This window comes from Primulina tabacum, chromosome 10 (assembly GCF_025594145.1).
Source record: "Primulina tabacum isolate GXHZ01 chromosome 10, ASM2559414v2, whole genome shotgun sequence".
NCBI classification, from domain to species: Eukaryota; Viridiplantae; Streptophyta; class Magnoliopsida; order Lamiales; family Gesneriaceae; genus Primulina; species Primulina tabacum.
The window spans coordinates 17,133,775-17,149,586 of NC_134559.1; the positions used below are offsets into that span (position 1 = coordinate 17,133,775).

Sequence of the window (15,812 nt, forward strand, 5' to 3'; positions counted from 1 at the left end):
TTAATTGAAACGCAAGATTTAAGCTTAATTAAACTATGAAAAATTATATTTAAGCTCAAATAATTATAAGAAGTCTAAGTTTTTAATTTGGGAATTTTATGCTAAGGTTTGGTTTAATTCGGGATTAAAGCGCGTTAATATGTTATGTTTAAAGATTAATTTAAAATTCATCGATTTAAGCCAAATAAAAATATGGAAAATTTTTTGTAGGCTTAAATAATTATTTGGGACATGTTAGAGTCAATGGAATTAAGAAAATGTCAAAAACGTGAAATTTTATGTCTAAGGGCAAAATGGTAATTTTTGGATTTCCAGGGGCAAAATGGTCATTTTGAACCCGGGGTTAGATGGTCCCGACAGCGCCATGAGCACAAATTTACTATATTTTAAAGTTTTATGCATCATGATCACGATTTTTAAGATTTTATGAAAATATACGTTGCATGCTTGGTTTAAAGGAAAAATTACGTATATGCATGTTTTTATTAAGTGGTGAATATGATGATGTTTTTGAAGGATGAGAGTTGGTTGTGACTGATGATGTATATGTATACGATGATATGATTGGAGATATCGTGAGGGAAAAGGCCCCAGAGGGAGCCCGTTTACGGGAGAAGGCCCCAGAGGGAGCCCGACGATCGTATTTCCATTGACATGATATGAGATATGATGAGCTGAGGCCAAGGCTCAGTGGATGGGTAATGCTGTCGCTGATGTCCCCGCCGCCGGGTAACACGGTTTTATAGATGGATCCATCGATAGAGCTGATACGAAAGTCACAACTAATGAACTGAATTCAATTAAAAAGAAAATGTTTAAGTTTATGATGACATGAGATGACATGATTTAATACGATATGATTTGATACGACATGTTTATATTCATGTTTTAAAGTTCATGAAAGGTATGTTGGCATTATGATTTTACAATACACGTTTATGTTATGCTTTTAAGTTCATGAAAGATATGTTGAGTATGATATTTTTCACTGCTGTGTGCTATGTATATGTACTTGTTATTCCTGGTATAGGTGTGTTGATTCTTTAGACTCACTAGGCGTGTGTGATGCAGGTGAGCTAAATGTTGAGGAGACTATAGGTGCCGAACTCTGAGTAGGCAGACCTGGTGCGATAACACGACCCGAAGACCACTTGTTTTCCGCATTACGATTTATGAAATTGAGAGGAAATGAATATTTTCACACGTTGATGATTTTAAGATTTTTATTAGTTTATGTTTTCGTATGATTATAGATGAGTTTGGTTATTTTTTTACTGTCAAATTATTAGAATTATTTTAAATGTTATTTTGAAAATGCGAGCTTTTATTTAAAAAAAAATGTCCAGTAGAATTTTAAAAATGAGTGAGACGTTACAGTTGGTATCAGAGCAAGGGCCCTGTATAGGGTTGTGCCACCGCCAGTTTCTGCAGCTCAGTCTTCAAGCCTCAAGTCTGTAAGTTTTTATGATTTCAATGTTTTACTCATATCACCTGCATGTTAACATGATTTACGCTTTATGATGATCTACGGTATATGTTTAACTACTTTTATGATTTAAGGATTTACTGTTTTAAAAACTAGATTAAATTGCATGTTGGTTACGTTTGGAATTGGACGTGTCTAAGAATTCGAATATTGGTCTTTAGGAGAAGTTGATAATGATTTGATTATACCGATTTTTAGGTTAGAAGTACTGATGTTCTACTCTTTAGGGTAATAAGTTAATCTTGAAAGTTATGAATGCTTTTGGGACTTGTAGAATTTCTAAGAAATTATTGGGCGAGAGCAGTGCCGCGTGTTTTCCATCGCCGCTCGCGCCACACGTACTCGAGGGATATAAGAATAAACATCCCACTCAATGTCGGGTGCGATCATACCAGCACTAATGCACCAGATCCCATCAGAATTCCGAAATTAATTGAGCTTGGGCGAGAGCAGTAGTTGGATGGGTGACCCCCTGGGAAGTCCTCGTGTTGCACCCCTTTTTTTTTTTTTCTATTTTGATTACTTGTACACAGACGATTTTCGACTCAAATCATCTGAACCACGATCGGGACCAGATAAGACATGCGAAATCAACGTAGCTCGGGCACTGCCGGATTTGGACAAAAATGTAGCCTAATTTGATTGTAAACGAGCAAACAAACGAGAATCATTACTCCGCAATGAGCTGGAGAGATTTTAGCCGAATTCCTTCTCTAAGACCCTCTAATTTCCGATTTTTCGCTTTTGTTAAGCTTCTGTTTCCTCGAGAAATCCGTTTAGGAAATCCGAAATTCGATTTCGATTCCATTTTATCGTATCCCAGGCATAATAATAGCTTTACATTCGCTGTTTTCTTCTTTTTATTTTTTTTCTATTTTCTGGGAACATTTAGCGATTTTTGTTGTCGTGAGCCGGTTCTGTGCGGAACGGTATGACGCAGATCACTCCGGAGATGGTTAACTCATTAAAAACAATTATTTCGACTGTTTTAGCCATAATTTACGTAAACGGTCGCGACACGAGGACTTCACAGGGAGGTCACCCATCCTAGCTCTGCCAACGCGCCAGAACGCTTAACTTCATGGTTCTGATTGGGCAAGAGCAGTGCCGCGTGTTGTCCATCGCCGCCTGCTCCACACGTACTCGAGGGATATAAGAATAAACATCCCACTCAATGTTGGGTGCGATCATACCAGCACTAATGCACCGTATTCCATCAGAACTCCGAAGTTAAGCGTGCGTGGGTGAGACCAGTACTAGGATGGGTGACCCCTGTGAAATCCTCGTGTTACACCCCTTTTCGTGTTTTTCTATTTTTGATTACTTGTTGACAGACGATTTTCGGCTCAAATCATCTGAATCACGATCGGGAGCAGATAAGACATGTGAAATCAACGTAGCTCGGGCACTGCCGGATTTGGACAAAATTGAAGCCCAATTTGATTGTAAACTGGCAAACGAACGAGACTCATTACTCCGCAATGAGCTGGCGAGATTTTAGCCGAATTTCGTCTCTAAAACCCTCTAATTTGCGATTTTCCGCTTTTTTTAAGTTTTCGTTTCCTCGAGAAATCCGCTTAGGAAGTTCTAAATTCCATTCCGGTTCCATTTTATCGTTTCCCAGGCATAATAATAGATTTACATTCGCTATTTTCTTCTTCTTATTTTTTTTTCTATTTTCTGGGAATATTTAGCGATTTTTGTTGTCGTGAGCCGGTTCTCTGCGGAAGGGTATGACGCAGATGACTCCGGAAACGATTAACTCATTAAAAACAATTATTTCGACTGTTTTAGCTATAATTTACGTAAATGGTCGCGACAGGAGGACTTCCGAGGGAGGTCACCCATCCTAGCTCTGCCATCGCGCCAGAACGCTTAACTTCATGGTTTTTATTGGGCGAGAGTAGTGCCACATGTTGTCAATCGCCGCCTGCACCACACGTACTCGAGGGATATAAGAATAAACATACCACTCAATGTCGGGTTTAATCATACCAGCACTAATGCACCGGATCCCATCAGAACTCCGAAGTTAAGCGTGCTTGGACGAGACCAGTAATAGGGTGGGTGATCCCTTGGGAAGTCCTCATGTTGCACCCCTTTTCGTGTTTTTTCTATTTTTGATTACTGGTTGACAGACGATTTTCGGTTCAAATCATCTGAATCACGATCGGGACCAGATAAGACATGTGAAATCAACGTAGCTCCGGCACTGTCGGATTTGGACAAAATTGTAGGCTAATTTGATTGCAAACGGGCAAACGAACGAGACTCATTACTCCGCAATGATCTGGCAAGATTTTAGCCGAATTCATTCTCTAAGACCCTCTAATTTGCGATTTTCCGCTTCTGTTAAGCTTCAGTTTCCTCGAGAAATCCGTTTAGGTAGTCTGAAATTCGATTCTGGTTCCATTTTATCGTATCCCAGGCATAATAATAGCTTTACATTCGCTATTTTCTTCTTCATATTTTTTTTTCTATTTTCTGGGAATATTTAACGACTTTTGTTTTCTTGAGCCGGTTCTGTGCAGAAGGGTTTACGCAGATTATTCCGGAGAAGGTTAACTCATTAAAAACAATTATTTCGACTGTTTTAGCAATAATTTACGTAAACGGTCGCGAAACGAGGTCTTCCCATGGAGGTCATCCATCCTAGCTCTGCCATCGCGCCAGAACGCTTAACGTCATGGTTCTGATTGGGCGAAAGCAGTGCCGCGTGTTTTTCTATTTTTGATTAATTAGTAACAGACGATTTTTCGCTCAAATTTTCTGAATCTCGATCGGACCAGATAAGACAGGTGAAATCAACGTGGCTCGGGCATTGCCGGATTTTGAAAAAATTGTAGCCTAATTTGATTGTAAACGGGCAAACGAACGAGACTCATTACTCCACAATGAGCTGGCGAGATTTTAGCCGAATTCCTTCTCTAAGACCCCCTAATTTGCGATTTTCCGCTTCTGTTAAGCTTCCGTTTCCTCGAGAAATCCGCTTAGGAAGTCCGAAATTTGATTCCGGTTCCATTTCATCGTATCCCAGGCATAATAATAGCTTCACATTCGCTGCTTTCTTCTTCTTTTTTTTTTTATATATTCTTGGAACATTTAGCAATTTTTGTTGTCGTGAGCCGGTTCTGTGCGGAAGGGTATGACGCAGATTACTCCGGAGACGGTTAACTCATTAAAAAAATTATTTCGAGTGTTTTAGCTATAATTTACGTAAACGTTCGAGACACGAGGACTTCACAGGGAGGTCACCCATCCTAGCTCTGCCATCACGCCAGAACGCTTAACTTCATGGTTCTCATTGGGCGAGAGCAGTGCCGCGAGTTTTCCATCACCTCTCGCGCCACACGTACTCGAGGGATATAAGAATAAACATCCCACTTAATGTCGGGTGCGATCATACCAGCACTAATGCACCGGATCCCATCAGAACTCCGAAGTTAAGCGTGCGTGGGTGAGACCAGTTATAGGATGGGTGACCCATGTGAAATCCTCGTGTTGCACCCCTTTTTGTGTTTTTCTATTTTTGATTACTTATTGATAGACGATTTTCGGCTCAAATCATCTGAATCTCGATCGGGACCAGATAAGAAATGTGAAATCGACCTAGCTCGGGCACTGCTGGATTTGGACAAAATTGTAGCCTAATTTGATTGTAAACTGGGAAACGAACGTGACTCATTACTTCGCAATGAGCTGGCGAGATTTTAGCCGAATTCCTTCTCTAAGACCCTCTAATTTGCGATTTTTCGCTTTTGTTAAGTTTCCGTTTCCTCGAGAAATCCTCTTAGGAAGTTTAAATTCCATTCCGGTTCCATTTTATCGTTTTTAGATATAATAATAAATTTACATTCGCTATTTTCTTCTTCTTATTTTTTTTTCTATTTTTTGGGAATATTTAGCGATTTTTGTTGTCGTGAGCCGGTTCTCTGCGGAAGGGTATGACGCAGATGACTCCGGAAACGGTTAACTCATTAAAAACAATTATTTCGACTGTTTTAGCTATAATTTACGTAAACGGTCGCGACAGGAGGACTTCCGAGGGAGGTCACCCATCCTAGCTCTGCCATCGCGCCAGAACGCTTAACTTCATGGTTCTGATTGGGCAAGAGCAGTGCCGCGTGTTGTCCATCGAAGCTCGCGCCACACGTACTTAAGGGATATAAGAATAAACATCCCACTCAATGTCGGGAGCGATCATACCAGCACTAATGCACCGGATCCCATCAGAACTTTGAAGTTAAGCGTGTTTGGGCGAGACCAGTAATAGGGTGGGTGATCCACTGGGAAGTTCTCGTGTTGCACCTCTTTTCGTGTTTTTTCTATTTTTGATTACTTGTTGACAGACGATTTTCGGTTCAAATAATCTAAATCACGATCGGGACCAGATAAGACATGTGAAATCAACGTAGCTCCGGAACTGTCGGATTTGGACAAAATTGTAGGCTAATTTGATTGTAAACGGGCAAACGAACGAGACTCATTACTCCGCAATGAGCTGGCAAGATTTTAGCCGAATTCATTCTCTAAGACCCTCTAATTTGCGATTTTTCGCTTCTGTTAAGCTTCCGTTTCCTCGAGAAATCTGTTTAGGTAGTCTGAAATTCGATTCCGGTTCCATTTTATCGTATCCCAAGCATAATAATAGCTTTACATTCGCAATTTTCTTCTTCTTATTTTTTTTTCTATTTCATGGGAACATTTAACGATTTTTGTTTTCTTGAGCCGGTTCTGTGCGGAAGAATATGCCGCAGATTACTCCGGAGACGGTTAACTCATTAAAATCAATTATTTCGACTGTTTTAGCAATAATTTACGTAAAAGGTCACGACACGAGGACTTCCAATGGAGGTCATCCATCCTAGCTTGCCATCGCGCCAGAACGCTTAACGTCATGGTTCTGATTGGGCGAAAGCAGTGCCGCGTGTTTTTCTATTTTTTATTAATTAGTAACAGACGATTTTTGGCTCAAATCTTCTGAATCTCGATCGGACCAGATAAGACATGTGAAATCAACGTAGCTCGGGCACTGCCGGATTTTGACAAAATTGTAGCCAAATTTGATTGTAAACGGGCAAACGAACGAGACTCATTACTCCGCAATGAGATGGCGAGATTTTAGCCGAATTCCATCTCTAAGACCATCTAATTTGCGATTTTCCGCTACTGTTAAGCTTCTGTTTCCTCGAGAAATCCGTTTAGGAAGTCCGAAATTCAATTCCGGTTCCATTTTATCGTATCCCAGGCATAATAATAGCTTTACATTCGCTATTTTCTTCTTCTAATTTTTTTCCCTATTTTCTTGGAACATTTAGCGGTTTTTGTTGTCGTGAGCATGTCCTGTGCGGAAGGGTATGACGCAGATCACTCCGGAGACGCTTAACTCATTAAAAACAATTATTTCGACTATTTTAGCTATAATTTACGTAAACGGTCGTGACACGAGGACTTCCCGGGGAGGTAACCCATCCTAGCTCTGCCATCGCGCCAGAACGCTTAACTTCATGGTTCTGATTGGGCGAGAGCAGTGCCGCATGTTGTCCATCGCCGCCTGCTCCACACGTACTCGAGGGATATAAGAATAAACATACCACTCAATGTCGGGTTTAATCATACCAGCACTAATACACCGGATCCCATCAGAACTCCGAAGTTAAGCTTGCTTGGATGAGACTAGTACTAGGATGGGTGACCCCCTGGGAAGTCCTCGTGTTGCTCCCCCTTTCGTGTTTTTCTATTTTTGATTACTTGTTGACAGACAATTTTCGGCTCAAATCATCTGAATTTCGATCGGGACCAGATAAGACATGTTAAATCAACGTAGCTCTGGCACAGCCGGATTTGGACAAAATTGTAGCCTAATTTGATTGTAAACAGGCAAACGAACGAGACTCATTACTCCGCAATGAGCAGTCGAGATTTTAGCCGAATTTCTTCTCTAAGACCCTCTAATTTGTGATTTTCCGCTCCGTTTCCTCGAGAAATCCGCTTAGGAAGTTCTAAATTCGATTCCGGTTCCATTTTATTGTATCAATACAAAATAATAGCTTTACATTCGCTATTTTCTTCTTCTTAATTTTTTTTCTATTTACTCTGGACATTTAGCGATTTTTGTTGTCTTGAGGGTTCTGTGGGGAAGGGTATGACGCATATTACTCCGGAGATGGTTAACTCATTAAAAACAATTATTTCGATTGTTTTATCTATAATTTAAGTAAACGGTCGCGACATGAGGGCTTCCCAGGGAGGTCACCCATCCTAGCTCTGCCATCGCGCCAGAACGCTTAACTTCATGGTTCTGATTGGGCGGGAGCAGTGCCGCGTGTTGTCCATCGCCGCCGCACCACAAGTTCTCAAGGGATATAAGAATAAACATCCCACTCAATGTCGGGTGCGATCATACAAGCACTAATGCACCGGATCCCATTAGAACTCCGAAGTTAAGCGTGCTAGGGCGAGAGCAGTACTAGGATGGGTGACCCCCTTGGAAATCCTCGTGTTGCACTCCTTTTCGTGTTTTTCTATTTTTGATTACTTGTTGACAGAGATTTTCGGCTCAAATCATCTGAATCTCGATCAGGACCAGATAAGACATGTGAAATCAACGTAGCTCGGTCACTGCCGGATTTAGAAAAAATTGGAGGCTAAGTTTCTATTTCCTCGAGAAATCCGTTTAGGAAGTCCGAAATTCGATTCAGGTTCGATTTTATCGTATCCCAGGCATAATAATAGCTTTACATTCGCTATTTTTTTCTTCTAATTTTTTTTCCTATTTTCTTTGAACATTTAGCGATTTTTGTTGTCGTGAGCCGGTTCTGAGCGGAAAGGTATGACGCAGAATACTCCGGAGACGGTTAACTCATTAAAAATAATTATTTCGACTGTTTTAGCTATAATTTATGTAAACGGTCGCGACATAACGACTTCCCAGTGAGGTCATCCATCTAGCTCTGCCATCGCGCTAGAACGCTTAATTTCATGGTTTTGATTGGGCGAGAGCAGTGCCGCGTGTTGTCCATCGCCGCTCGCGCTACACGTACTCGAGGAATATAAGAATAAACATCGCACTCAATGTCGGGTGCGATCAAACCAGCACTAATGCACCGGATCCCATCAAAACTCCGAAGTTAAGCGTGCTTGGGCGAGATGAGTACTAAGTTGGGTGACCTCCTGGGAAGTCTTCATGTTGCACCCCTTTTCGTGTTTTTCTATTTTTGATTACTTGTTGACAGACGATTTTCGACTCAAATCATCTGAATCACGATCGGGACCAGATAAGATATGTGAAATCAACGTAGCTCGGACACTTCCGGATTTGGACAAAATTGTAGCCTAATTTGATTGTAAACAGGCAAACGAACGAGACTCATTACTCCGCAATGAGCTGGCGAGATTTTTGCCGAATTCCTTCTGTAAGACCCTCTAATTTGCGATTTTCCCCTTCTGTTAAACTTCCATTTCCTCGAGAAATCCGCTTAGAAAGTCCGAAATTCGATTCCGGTTCCATTTTATCGTATACTAGGCATAATAATAGCTTTACATTCGCAATTTTCTACTTCTTATTTTTTTTCTATTTTCTTGGAACATTTAGCGATTTTTGTTGTCTTGAGCAGGTTCTGTGCGGAAGGGTATAACGCATATTACTCAGGAGACGGTTAACTCATTAAAAAGAATTATTTCGACTGTTTTATCCATAATTTAAGTAAACGGTCGCGACACGAGGCCTTCCCAGGGAGGTCACTCATCCTAGCTCTGCCATCGCGCAAGAACGCTTAACTTCATGGTTCTGATTGGCCGAGATCAGTGCCGCGTGTTGTCCATCGCCCCCGCTCCACACGTACTCGAGGGATATAGGAATAAACATCCCACTCAATTTTGGGTGCGATCATACCAGCACTAATGCATCGGATCCCTTCAGAACTTGTTGACAGAGATTGGGCGATCATACCAACACGAAGTTAAGCGTGCTTGGGCAAGAGCTGTACTAGGATGGGTGACCCCCTGGAAAGTCCTCGTGTTTCACCCCTTTTCGTGTTTTTCTATTTTTGATTACTTGTTGACAGACGATTTTCGGCTCAATCATCTGAATCTCGATTGGGACTTGATAAGACATGTGAAATCAACGTAGCTCGGGCACTGCCGGATTTGGACAAAATTGTAGGCTAATTTGATTGTAAACGGGAAAAACGAACGAGACTCATTACTCCGCAATGAGGTGGTGAGATTTTAGCCGAATTCCTTCTCTAAGAACCTCTAATTTGCGATTTTCCGCTTTTGTTAAATTTTCGTTTCCTCGAGAAATCCGCTTAGGAAGTTCTAAATTCGATTCCGGTTCCATTTTATCGTATCCCAGGCATAATAATAGCTTTACATTCGCTATTATCTTCTTCTTATTTTTTTTTCTATTTTTTGGGAACATTTAACGATTTTTGTTTTCTTGAGCCGGTTCTGTGCGGAAGGGTATGCCGCAGATTACTCCGGAGACGGTTAACTCATTAAAAACAATTATTTCGACTGTTTTAGCAATAATTTACGTAAACGGTCGCGACACGAGGACTTCCCAGGGAGGTCACCCATACTAGCTCTGCCATCGCGCCAGAACGCTTAACGTCATTGTTCAGATTGGGCGAAAGCAGTGTTGCGTGTTGTCCATCGCCCCGCTCCACACGTACTCGAGGGATATAAAACTAAACATCCCACTCAATGTCGGGTGCGATCATACCAGCACTAATGCACCGGATCCCATCAGAACTCCGAAGTTAAGCGTGCTTGGGCGAGAGCAGTACAAGGATGAGGGACCCCCTGGGAAATTTTCGTGTTGCACCCTTTTTCGTGTTTTTCTATTTTTGATTAATTAGTAACGGACGATTTTTGGATCTGGATCGGACCAGATAAGACATGTGAGATCAACGTAGCTCGGGCACTGTCGGATTTGGACAAATTTGTAGCCTAATTTGATTGTAAACGGGCAAACGAACGAGACTCATTACTCCGCAATGAGCTGGCGAGATTTTAGCCGAGTTTCTTCTCTAAGACCCTCTAATTTGCGATTTTCCGCTTCTGTTAAGCTTCCGTTTCCTCGAGAAATCTGCTTAGGAAGTTCTAAATTCGATTTCAATTCCATTTTATCGTATCCCAAGCATAATAATAGCTTTACATTCGCTATTTTCTTCTTCTTATTTTTTTTTCTATTTTCTAGGAACATTTAACGATTTTTGTTTTCTTGAGCCGGTTCTGTGCAAAAAGGTATGACGCAGATTACTCTGGAGACGGTTAACTCATTAAAAAAAATTGTTTCGACTGTTTTAGCTATAATTTACGTAAACGGTCGAGACACGAGGACTTCACAGGGAGGTCACCTATCATAGCTCTGCCATCGCTCCAGAACGAGACTCAATGAGCTGCCGAGAATTTAGCCGAATTCCTTCTCTAAGACCCTCTAATTTGCGATTTTCCGCTTCTGTTAAATTTCCGTTTCCTTGACAAATCTGCTTAGGAAGTTCTAGATTCGATTCCGGTTCCATTTTATCGTATCCCAGGCATAATAATAGCTTTACATTCGCTATTTTCTTCTTCTTATTTTTTTTTCTATTTTTTGGGAACATTTAACGATTTTTGTTTTCTTGAGCCGGTTCTGTGCTGAAGGGTATGACGCAGATTACTCCAGAGACAGTTAACTCATTAAAAACAATTATTTCGACTGTTTTAGCCATAATTTATGTAAACGGTCGCGACACGAGGACTTCCCAGGGAGGTCACCCATCCTAGCTCTTCCATCGCGCCAAAACGCTTATTTTCATGGTTCTAATTGGGCGAGAGCAGTGCAGCGTGTTGTCCATCGCCGCCCGCTCCACACGTACTCGAGGGATATAACAATAAACATACCACTCAATGTCGGGTGCGATCATACCAGCAGTAATGCACCGGATCTCATCAGAACTATGAAGTTAAGCGTGTTTGGGTGAGACCAGTACTAGGATGGGTGACCCCCTCGGAAGTCCTCGTGTTAAATCTTTTTTCGTGTTTTTCTATTTTAGTTTATTTGTTGACAAACAATTTTCGGCTCAAATGATCTGAATTTCGATCGGGACCAGATAAGACATGTGAAATCAATGTAGCTCGGGCACAGCCAGATTTAGACAAAATTGTAACCTAATTTGATAGTAAACGGGCAAACGAACGAGACTCATTACTCCGCAATGAGATGGCGAGATTTTATCTGAATTCCTTCTCTAAGACCATCTAATTTGCGATTTTCCGCTACTCTTAAGCTTCAGTTTCCTCGAGAAATCCGTTTAAGAAGTCCGACATTCGATTCCGGTTCCATTTTATCGTATACCAGGCATAATAATAGCTTTACATTCGCTATTTTCTTCTTCTAATTTTTTTTTCCTATTTTCTTGGAACATTTAGCGATTTTGTTGTCGTGAGCCGGTTCTGTGCGGAAGGGTATGACGCAGATTACTCCGGAGACAGTTAACTCATTAAAAACAATTATTTCGACTGTTTTATCCATAATTTAAGTAAACGGTCGCGACACGAGGACTTCCCAGGGAGGTCACCCATCCTAGCTCAGCCATCACGCCAGAACGCTTAATTTCATAGTTCTGATTGGGCGAGAGCAGTGCCGCGTGTTGTCCATCGCCGTCGCTCCACACGTACTCGAGGGATATAAGAAAAAACATCCCATTCAATTTCGGGTGCGATCATACCAGCATTAATGCACCGGATCCCATCAGAACTCCGAAGTTAAGCGTGCTTGGGCGAGAGCTGTTCTTAAATGAGTGACCCCCTGGGAAGTCCTCGTGTTTCACCCCTTTTCGTGCTTTTCTATTTTTGATTACTTGTTGACAGACGATTTTTGGCTCAAATCATCTGAATCTCGATCGGGACTTGATAAGACATGTGAAATCAACGTAGCTCGGGCACTGGCGGAATAGTTCTGATTGGGCGAGAGCAGTGCCGCGTGTTGTCCATCACCGCTTGCTCCACACGTACTCGAGAGATATAAGAATAAACATCCCACTCAATGTCGGGTGCGATCATACCAGCACTAATGCACCGGATCCCAACAGAACTCCGAAGTTAAGCGTGCTTGGGCGAGAGCAGTACTAGGATGGGTGACCCGACCCCCTGGGAAGTTCTCGTGTTGCACCCATTTTTGTGTTTTTCTATTTTTGTTTACTGGTTGACATACGATTTTCGGCTCAAATCATCTGAATCACGATCGGGACCAGATAAGACATGTTAAATCAACGTAGCTCGGGCACTGCTAGATTTGGAAAAAATTGTAGCCTAATTTGATTTAAACGGGCAAACGAACGAGATTCATTACTCCGCAATGAGATGGTGTGATTTTACCTGAATTCCTTCTCTAAGACCCTCTAATTTGCGATTTTCCGCTTCTGTTAAGCTTCCGTTTCCTCAAAAATCTGCTTAGGAAGTTCGAAATTCGATTCCGGTTCCATTTTATCGATTCCGGTTCTGTGCGGAAGGGTATGATGCAGATTACTCCGGAGACGGTTAACTCATTAAAAACAATTATTTCGACTGTTTTATCCATAATTTACGCAAACGGTCGCGACACAAGGATTTCCTAGGGAGGTCACCTATCCTAGCTCTGCCATCACGCCAGAACGCTTAACTTCATGGTTCTCATTGGGCGAGAGCAGTGCCGCGTGTTTTCCATCACCTCTCGCGCCACACGTACTTGAGGGATATAAGAATAAACATCCCACTCAATGTCGGGTGCTATCATACCAGCACTAATGCACCGGATCTCATCATAACTCCGAAGTTAAGCATGCGTGGGTGAGACCAGTACTAGGATGGGTGACCCATGTGAAATCCTCGTGTTGCACCCTTTTTCGTGTTTTTCTATTTTTGATTACTTGTTGAAAGACCATTTTCGGCTCAAATCATCTGAATCTCGATCGGGACCAGATAAGACCTGTGAAATCAACGTAGCTCGGGCATTGCCGGATTTGTAAAAAATTGTAGGCTAATTTGATTGCAAACGGGGAAACGAACGAGACTTATTACTCCGCAATGAGGTTGCGAGATTTTAGCCGAATTCCATCTCTATGACCCTCTAATTTGCGATTTTCCGCTTCTGTTAAGCTTTCGTTTTCTCGAGAAATCCGCTTAGGAAGTTTGAAATTCGATTCTGGTTCCATTTAATTGTAACCCAGGCATAATAATAGCTTTACATTCGCTATTTTCTTCTTCTTATTTTTTTTCTATTTTCTGAGAACATTTAGCGATTTTTGTTGTCGTGAGCTGGTTCTGTGCGGAAGGGTATGACGCAGATTACTTCGGAGAAGGTTAACTCATTAAAAACAATTATTTCGACTGTTTTAGCCATAATTTACGTAAACGGTCGCGACACGAGGACTTCTCAGGGAGGTCACCCATCCTAGCTCTGCCATCACGCCAGAACGCTTAATTTCATAGTTCTGATTGGGCGAGAGCAGTGCCGCGTGTTGTCCATCGCCGGCGCTCCACACGTACTCAAATCATCTGAATCTCGATCGGGACCAGATAAGACATGTGAAATCAACGTAGCTCGGGCACTGCCGGATTTTGACAAAATTATAGCCTAATTTGATTGTAAACGGGCAAACGAACGAAATTCATTACTCCGCAATGAGGTGGCGAGAGTTTAGCTTAATTCCTTCTCTAAGACCCTCTAATTTGCGATTTTTCGCTTCTATTAAACTTCCGTTTCCTCGATAAATGCGCTTAGGAAGTTCGAAATTCGATTCTGGTTCCATTTTATCGTATCCCAGGCATAATAATAGCTTTACATTCGCTATTTTCTTTTTTTTATTTTGTTTTCTATTTTCTGGGAACATTTAGCGATTTTTGTTGTCGTGAGACGGTTCTGTGCAGAAGGGTATGACGCAGATTACTCCGGAGACGGTTAACTCGTTAAAACAATTATTTCGACTGTTTTATCCATAATTTACGTAAACGGTCGCGACACGAGGATTTCCCAAGGAGGTCACCCATCCTAGCTCTGCCATCACGCCAGAACGCTAAACTTCATGGTTTCGATTGGGCGAGAGAAGTGCCGCGTGTTGTCCATCGCCGCCCGCTCCTCACGTACTGGAGGGATATAAGAATAAACATCCCACTCAATGTCGGGTGCGATCATACCAACACTAATGCACCGGGTTCCATCAGAAGTCCGAAGTTAAGCGTGCTTGGACGACAGCAGTACTAGGATAGGTGACCCCCTGGGAAGTCCTCGTGTTGTGCACCCCTTTTCGTGTTTTTCTATTTTTGATTACTTGTTGACAGACGATTTTCGCCTCAAATCATCTGAATCTCGATCGGGACCAGATAAGACATGTGAAATCAACGTAGCTCGGGCACTGCAGGATTTGGACAAAATTGTAGGCTAATTTGATTTTAAACGGGCAAACGAACGAGACTCATTACTTCGCAATGAGCTGGCGAGAGTTTAGCGGAATTCCTTCTCTAAGACTCTCTAATTTGCGATTTTTCCGCTTCTGTTAAGCTTTCCGTTTCCTCGATAAATCCGCTTAGGAAGTTCAAAATTCGATTCCGGTTCCATTTTATCGTATCCCAGGCATGATAATAGCAATACATTCGCTAGTTTCTTCTTCTTATTTTTTTTTCTATTTTCTGGGAACATTTAGCGATTTTTGTTGTCGTGAGCCAGTTCTGTGCGGAAGGGTATGGCGTAGATTACTCTGGAGACTGTTAACTCATTAAAAATAATTATTTTGACTGTTTTATCCATAATTTACGTAAACGGTCGCGACACGAGGCCTTCCCAGGGAGGTTACCCATCCTAGCTCTGCCATCGCGCTAGAACGCTTAACTTCATGGTTCTGATTGGGCGAGACAAGTGCCGCATGTTGTCTATCGCCGCCCGTTCCACAAGTACTCGAGGGATATAAGAATAAACATCACACTCAATGTCGGGTGCGATCATACTAGTACTAATGCACCGGATCCCATGAGAACTCCGAAGTTAACCATGCTTGGGCGAGAGCAGTACTAGGATGGGTGATCCCCTGGGAATTACTCGTGTTGCTCCTCTTTTCTGGTTTTTCTATTTTTGATTACTTGTTGACAGATGATTTTCGGATCAAATCATCTAAATCTCGATCTTGACCAGATAAGACATGTGAAATCAACGTAGCTCGGGCACTTCCAGATTTGGACAAAATTGTAAGCTAATTTGATTGTAAACAGGCAAACGAACGAGTCTCATTTCTCCGCAATGAGTTGGCGAGATTTTAGCCAAATTCCTTCTCCAAGAACCTTTTATTTGCGATTTTCCGCTTCTGTT

General features: G+C 41.9%; 11 non-coding genes and 4 pseudogenes across 11 annotated transcripts; all 15 read left to right on the forward strand.

Moving 5' to 3' along the window:
* The first annotated feature begins 1,864 nt into the window (after positions 1-1,864).
* LOC142509109 (5S ribosomal RNA) lies at positions 1,865-1,983 on the forward strand. The gene has a single exon (XR_012807297.1). It is a non-coding gene; the product is annotated as a 5S ribosomal RNA (ribosomal RNA).
* Positions 1,984-2,665: 682 nt separating this feature from the next.
* Positions 2,666-2,783, forward strand: LOC142510930 (5S ribosomal RNA; annotated as a pseudogene).
* Positions 2,784-3,467: 684 nt separating this feature from the next.
* On the forward strand, positions 3,468-3,586 carry LOC142510242 (5S ribosomal RNA). Its single transcript, XR_012808366.1, has one exon. It is a non-coding gene; the product is annotated as a 5S ribosomal RNA (ribosomal RNA).
* Positions 3,587-4,878: 1,292 nt separating this feature from the next.
* LOC142509751 (5S ribosomal RNA) lies at positions 4,879-4,996 on the forward strand. Its single transcript, XR_012807907.1, has one exon. It is a non-coding gene; the product is annotated as a 5S ribosomal RNA (ribosomal RNA).
* Positions 4,997-5,678: 682 nt separating this feature from the next.
* LOC142509905 (5S ribosomal RNA) lies at positions 5,679-5,797 on the forward strand. Its single transcript, XR_012808051.1, has one exon. It is a non-coding gene; the product is annotated as a 5S ribosomal RNA (ribosomal RNA).
* A 1,294-nt stretch (positions 5,798-7,091) lies between these two features.
* Positions 7,092-7,210, forward strand: LOC142508113 (5S ribosomal RNA). The gene has a single exon (XR_012806342.1). It is a non-coding gene; the product is annotated as a 5S ribosomal RNA (ribosomal RNA).
* Positions 7,211-7,878: 668 nt separating this feature from the next.
* On the forward strand, positions 7,879-7,997 carry LOC142514732 (5S ribosomal RNA). The gene has a single exon (XR_012810612.1). It is a non-coding gene; the product is annotated as a 5S ribosomal RNA (ribosomal RNA).
* A 568-nt stretch (positions 7,998-8,565) lies between these two features.
* Positions 8,566-8,684, forward strand: LOC142507116 (5S ribosomal RNA). The gene has a single exon (XR_012805380.1). It is a non-coding gene; the product is annotated as a 5S ribosomal RNA (ribosomal RNA).
* Positions 8,685-10,197: 1,513 nt separating this feature from the next.
* Positions 10,198-10,316, forward strand: LOC142515782 (5S ribosomal RNA). Its single transcript, XR_012811608.1, has one exon. It is a non-coding gene; the product is annotated as a 5S ribosomal RNA (ribosomal RNA).
* Positions 10,317-11,385: 1,069 nt separating this feature from the next.
* Positions 11,386-11,504, forward strand: LOC142512510 (5S ribosomal RNA; annotated as a pseudogene).
* A 683-nt stretch (positions 11,505-12,187) lies between these two features.
* On the forward strand, positions 12,188-12,306 carry LOC142508716 (5S ribosomal RNA). The gene has a single exon (XR_012806920.1). It is a non-coding gene; the product is annotated as a 5S ribosomal RNA (ribosomal RNA).
* A 217-nt stretch (positions 12,307-12,523) lies between these two features.
* Positions 12,524-12,647, forward strand: LOC142516370 (5S ribosomal RNA). Its single transcript, XR_012812168.1, has one exon. It is a non-coding gene; the product is annotated as a 5S ribosomal RNA (ribosomal RNA).
* Positions 12,648-13,235: 588 nt separating this feature from the next.
* Positions 13,236-13,353, forward strand: LOC142511818 (5S ribosomal RNA; annotated as a pseudogene).
* Positions 13,354-14,633: 1,280 nt separating this feature from the next.
* LOC142512254 (5S ribosomal RNA) lies at positions 14,634-14,752 on the forward strand (annotated as a pseudogene).
* Positions 14,753-15,440: 688 nt separating this feature from the next.
* Positions 15,441-15,559, forward strand: LOC142509342 (5S ribosomal RNA). The gene has a single exon (XR_012807520.1). It is a non-coding gene; the product is annotated as a 5S ribosomal RNA (ribosomal RNA).
* Positions 15,560-15,812: the final 253 nt, after the last annotated feature.